The sequence below is a fragment of the Zalophus californianus genome, chromosome 6, assembly GCF_009762305.2.
Source record: "Zalophus californianus isolate mZalCal1 chromosome 6, mZalCal1.pri.v2, whole genome shotgun sequence".
Lineage (NCBI taxonomy): Eukaryota > Metazoa > Chordata > Mammalia > Carnivora > Otariidae > Zalophus > Zalophus californianus.
The window spans coordinates 55,386,911-55,393,201 of NC_045600.1; the positions used below are offsets into that span (position 1 = coordinate 55,386,911).

At 39.9% G+C, this 6,291-nt stretch overlaps 1 pseudogene; it reads left to right on the forward strand.

Annotated features, from left to right (window-relative positions):
* Window positions 1-4,363: 4,363 nt before the first annotated feature.
* Window positions 4,364-5,291, forward strand: LOC113909300 (annotated as a pseudogene).
* The last annotated feature ends 1,000 nt before the right edge of the window (window positions 5,292-6,291 follow it).

Sequence of the window (6,291 nt, forward strand, 5' to 3'; positions counted from 1 at the left end):
AATTGTAATCAGGGCCATTTTTGCCATCAAGCTCAGATGTATACATATTGGATCACATTGTTTTCCTTATTATTTTTATAGAACAGTGAAATCTCAGTTTGCCTAGATGTTAGCTTAGAAACATTTTTAACAGCTTTGAGTTAAAGTGACAATATCCTGAATATTCTTGTCTAAGGAAAAAAAAATCCTCACTTTATATAGAATCAGAATTTCCAAACTATACATTTCAATATACAGGATAATTAAAATGGATATTATTATGTTTAGAAAAGAGGTAAAACAAAGACGTCACAATGTTGTAGGGTCTAGGGTTAATTTGATTATTCTTCCTGCTTTTTGTTTTGTTTTGTTTTGTTTTTTCTTCTTTAAATTTTTTATTGTTATGTTAATCACCATACATTATTACATCATTAGTTTTTGATGTAGTGTTCCATGATTCATTGTTTGTGCATAACACCCAGTCCTCCACACAGAACGTGCCCTCTTTAATACCCATCACCAGGCTAACCCATCCCCCTACCCCCCTCCCCTCTAGAACCCTCAGTTTGTTTTTCAGTCCATCCTCTCTCATGGTTTGCCTCCCCCTCTGATTTCCCCCCTTCATTCTTCCCCCCCTGCTATCTTCTTCTTTTTTTTCTTAACATATATTGCATTATTTGTTTCAGAGGTACAGATCTGTGACTCAACATTCTTGCACAATTCACAGCACTCACCATTGCACATACCCTCCCCAATGTCTATCACCCAGCCACCCCATCCCTCCCACCCACCCACATTCTTCCTGCTTTCTATATTTGCTGTATTTAATACCTTCCAATTACATTTGTTTTTTTTCCTCTGCTTGTCTATTAGTATAATGATTATGTAATACAGCTATAATAGAAAAATTATGGGTCAATAATCAGAAGATGAAAATGAGTTATTTTAATACTTAATTTAAGTCTTAATTTCTCTGAATTTCTTAAAGTGAATGAACTTTCATTTTATCTTCTTTGCCCTCAGATACATGAATTTGTATAGCACATTAACAGTGTAAGAGACAACAAATTTTCTGACTAAATTGTGATGTTAAAAGAAAATTGTGTTTGTAAGGAAAACTCACTGTTTAGCAAAAAGAACAGAAATATTAAATTGCTACTTTCTATCTATGGATAGGAAGCTTTATATGATATCAGTTGAGAAATGTCAAACAAGGGAAATGATGTATTCATATGGGGCTTCAATTACCAAATCTACTAAGTGGCCTAATTAGAGTCTGGTGGAGATATGGCCTTGGTGCAAATATTTATGGTGATCTTCGGAAAAATCATTGGCATTAATCATGAAGCTCTACATTTCACAGAATAGGCTACTGAAAAATAATACAGTCCTGATGATAATAGTGACAATGTATTTTTCCTCCAGTAGAGTAATAACTGATGAAAGCAACAAGCTCATGATAGTGAATCATCTTCCATTTCCCCCCGAAAATATACTCTTTTCTATACTCGATGTCCAGTTTTAAATTCCATTAATGTTATGCCATTCTGTGAATACACATTTGATGCCTTCTACATGAAAAACAATGGACTAGATATTCGGGATAAAAAAAGGGGGGGCAGGGAGTAAGTAGTGGCTTCCCCTTAAAGTTGCTTATGAATTATTAAAAGAAGTAAGGCATGTATGCAAATAACTAGAAGACAAAGGTCTATTCTTTATAAAAGAGAAATAGATAAAGTGGTCTAGAACTTCCAGAAGCGGGGCAATAGTACCACACTAAAGCAAAGCCATTATTGTTTGCCCTAGAAAATAAGGAACATAGTACAGCCAGATAAGCAACAAAGTACTTTGAAGTTTCCTCTCTGGCCCCAGTAATATGCTAGCAACTGTGATAGAAAACAAAATAAAACAAAAAGACAAGCACGGTGACTGCCCTCCGTGATTTGTCCCTTGTCACCTAGAAAAAGACTTGATGAAGTACAGAATGTAAGTACATTTGGGGCCAACAAAAAAGAGATCAGTGGACCCTGGCAGGAAATGCTTCAGGAAGAAATGAAACCCAAGGTGAGGTAGAAAGACAAGGGAAGACAATGTCTGAGGTGAAGGCAAGGCATGAGCAGAGATGTAGAGTCCATAACGAGCACCTGTGTTCCAAGAAGAGTGAGCACAGACATTCATTTTTATAAATGTCTCTTTGGAGGAAATAACAATGAAATAAAAATTTATTATAATAAGACAAAGGGCAGACAAAATGAGAAAATGGAATTTAAACAGTAAAATTTGATTCAAGATGCAGTCAGGAGAACTTGGAGTTTTATAAACGAGTCAAGATTTGTTTGGCAGCTAAATGCAGGATGGATTAGAAGAGGCAGAGGGAGGAGAAACAGATGTCAGGAAAATTTCAAATTCTTTTGCCAATATAAAACTATATTCCATTCATCACTCCCCCTTGAGGAATGAAGGATTTATTTCCCCATCTGCTAAGAGTGCTGCCAGCAGACAACTTTAAATTGTCAGCCCCCTTTGGGGATTCTTTCAGCAAAACGGAAGGACCCTGCCAAACATCACACCCCCTTTCCAGGGTGGTCTGCATCCAGTATTCTTGCCTCAAATGGGGAGAACTCTGAAGAGTCATGCCATCTTCAGAAGTTAAGAAGCTTAACTTCTTCCTCAGTCCAATTCTGCTTCTTCCCCTCCCCTCCCCTCCCCTCCCCTCCTCCCCTCCCCTCCTCTCCCCTCCTCTCCCCTCCCCTTCCCTTCCTTTCCCTTCCCTTCCCTTCCCCAGGACATCTCAAGAGCTCTCCTCAGTAAATCGCCATCTTGGAGTCTGTTTCACAGGGCAGCCAAGTTGTGAACATTCTCTTTTGCTTCTCTTTACAGAACTGTAAAACTGTTCTTTGAGGCACACAACATTGCCAGAACGGATGTGATAACAGTGCTCTGGCAGCTATGTTCTCCTGTTCCTGTCTCTGTTCTTGCCTTAGGGAGTTGTACTGTTACACTTACATCTATACTAAGTACTTCCACAGGGCACAGAAACACTGAGAAAACAATGGCAATAGCTACAGAAATGTTAAGAAAAATAGTTTTTTTTCATTTCTAAACGGTAAAGAGAACAATATCTTAAAATTTTTCCCTCACTCCATTTACCCTTGAGTCATCTTCTCTTATCAAGAGACATTATTTCAGAGAAATTTAAACAACATATTGTTGATTCCCTCCTCTCTTCAGTGCACCTCCCCACTATCACCATCACCTCACCTCCACTTTAGGTAATCTTGTGTGCTGAATTATTCACTTTATGACCCAACTCTACCTTCACCATTTATGATAGATTAGGCCCATAAGAATTGTGGGAAAAGAAGATAGGTATTTGTTGGTAAGCCGGTTTTGTTTTAGAAAAGATGGAAAGGGCATACCACTTCTTTTGGAGACTTTTACTGGTAGCAAGCTTTAACAAGTAGAACTAAACAAATTAAAATGCCCTATTCATCTACACATGTTCACTTAAAAAAAATTTTTTTTCTAAGATTTTATTTATTTGACAGAGAAAGAGACACAGTGAGAGAAGGAACACAAGCCGGAGCAGAGGGAGAGGGAGCAGCAGGCTTTCCGTTGAGCAGGAGCCCTACTTGGGGCTCAATCCCAGGACCCTGGGATCCTGACCTGAGCCGAAGGCAGATGCTTAACATCTGAGCCACCCAGGCACCCCAACAAAACATTTGTTTTATGTGTTCAGAAACCTGTTTTAAAATGCTTAAAATGCTGTAGTTTGCAAAATGTGACTATACTAAATTTTTAAAATCATTTGACCATTTTAAAATACTATGGATTTTAATTAAGATATTGGAGCGACCAAAGTGATATTTAAAGTGAAAGATAAAGTGGAGCACCTGAGTGGCTCAGATTTTAGGCCTCGGATTCTTGATTTCTGTTCTCATGATCTCAGGGTCCTGAGATGAGCTGGGCCTCCAGCTCGTGCTCAGTCCGCTTGGGATTCTCTCTCTCTCTCTCTCTCTCTCTGCCCCTCCCCCACTATTTCAAATAAATAATCTTTAAAATAAAATAAAATGAAAGATAAAGCAAGCATACCTGATACAACTCGTTCTCTTCATGGTCAAGGTGCAGAGCTTTTAAGGAGCTAAAAAAACAAAAACATTAACTCCTCTCCAAAATTGTTTACTCATTGACTCATAATGGAAGAAAAAAATCCACATATTTTTGATAGTGCAAATTCACAAGCAAAGCTAAAAGGTCATAACTACTATCATTTAATTCATTTAAAGGAGTCTCAATTATGCAGAAATTTAGCTAAATAATACATATTTGTTAAGTAAAGATTGTATTATATTTATTATCATCTCAAATGTCACCCCTCTAGTCCATGAACGTGAAGAAGGGCCGAGATGGGGTTGGGATGGGGGCAGAGCACGCTCCAGGGCCCTCAGGCCACACACGGAGGCCAACAAGCTGGAGCCGCAGCTGCAGGAAAAATCGGAACCTGGGTCTGAGTGGGAACCAGCAGGTGGCTCAGGCTGGGGCCGCTGCAGAATAAGCTGCTCTTGGGACAGAAGGACGTGCTGGGGCTACGATGGATCATGGACGATTTACCTATGCTCCCCTGAGAAGAACATCTACAAAATCGATGTCATCAGGTTCAAGATTTGAGACACAGATTCAGGCACAGTCCTCTGAAATCAAGAAGCCCCAACCTCAGAGTGGTTGCTCATCAGTCCACAGGACCTGGACCCCAGTGCTGGGTGCTTTGTCTGCCACCAGTTCTGCACCTACAGGCCTGTGCCTGAGGCAAGGGGGAGCCACGGTGGCGTTCACCGTGGGAGACAAGCTTATCAACAGCTTCCACATGATTGAGAGGTACTGATTCGCAACCAGCATCTCAAAAGCTTTGACTTCCACTTAGGCTTCGCATCCCCAGCAGCAAGAACACCTGCAAGTACATCTATGACCACATGTCTTCTGTCTGGGGGGTTTTCCAAGAGCCCTGGACCCTGAGTCAACGATGGGAGGGAGGGGGCCCGATGTCCCCAGTCCAACTCTGTGAAGCCCATGGGGCTTGGCACATGGGATGGGGTGGTAGGAGGGTTGTCCGCCTCCATGTACAGGAATGCCTCCTGTGTAGGGACCCATTCCCTTCCCCTGCCCACCACCAACAGCCCACTTGGAGTTGTAAAGTCACACATGGAGATCCGTGGTGGGGTCTGGCTCCCAAGCTTCCAAAGGGAGTCTGGGCCCTGGCCCGAGCCCCAGCCCCAGCCCCAGCCCCTACCATCAGGAGAGGAGCCACTGCCTGAGATGTGGGAGGGACCAGCCCAGACTGCAGCCTGGGGTAGGAACTGGACCAACTCTATGTAGTTTTCAATAAATTCTCTTTTTCTGTAAATAAATAAGTAAATAAGCAAGCAAAATATTGGAGAAACAGGAGTCTGAACAAAAAATAACTTAAATATGGCAATTTTAACATATTCTCTTGTTTACTAATATCTTCATTCCCTTAAGTAAACTGGCTCACACTTAAATGGATTTTATTCTCAAAATAGCATCTTCTATGCATAGTTATTCAGCACTTCAGTCTATTAATTAGCATATCAAATTTACTACAACTTGTAACTCTTAACTGTAGCCTGCTAAAATTGTCAAATAGTATATTTAGATAATAAAAACATAGTCATTAAGAAAGAGCATATATTTCCCATTTTCTGTGTAGAAGAATTTTGCAAAAAGGACAACACAAACTTAAAGGATTAATTGCAGGAGGATTTGTTTAATAATCTCAGAATAGTTCAAGAAACGTCAGAAAAGTTTATGAGAACACATAAGTTAAAAATGGCTTCTAATTTCAAATATATAAAACCATAAGCATTTTTATTAAAAAGTATCCATTTTTATATGTGCTTTCCTCCCCTCTTCCTAGAATGTTTACAACCTAAAAATAGACATTGCTTTGTTAAATATGTTTCTACTAGATATTGGTTGTTTCTTTCTTTTTTTTCTTTTGGTATTGGTTGTTTCTTAGTAGAAGGTCAATACATATTCTTCGACAATGATAAGATCTACTCAGTGTCTTGAAGTACTTGAGGTTTGATACCCATTTCTCTGGATACACACCTGGAATAATACAACTTTGCAAAGTTCAGATGACTCTGAAAAGGTTCTCGCTCAGTCTCCTGGATCCCTGGAGTAGCAAAAGGCCTAATAGCAGAAAGAGTAAGGCACAAGAAAGCCAGAAAGCCACCTGGGGAGCAATGTGGTTTGTTAGGTCTATGTAATTACAGCCTGAGTAATTGCAGGGTG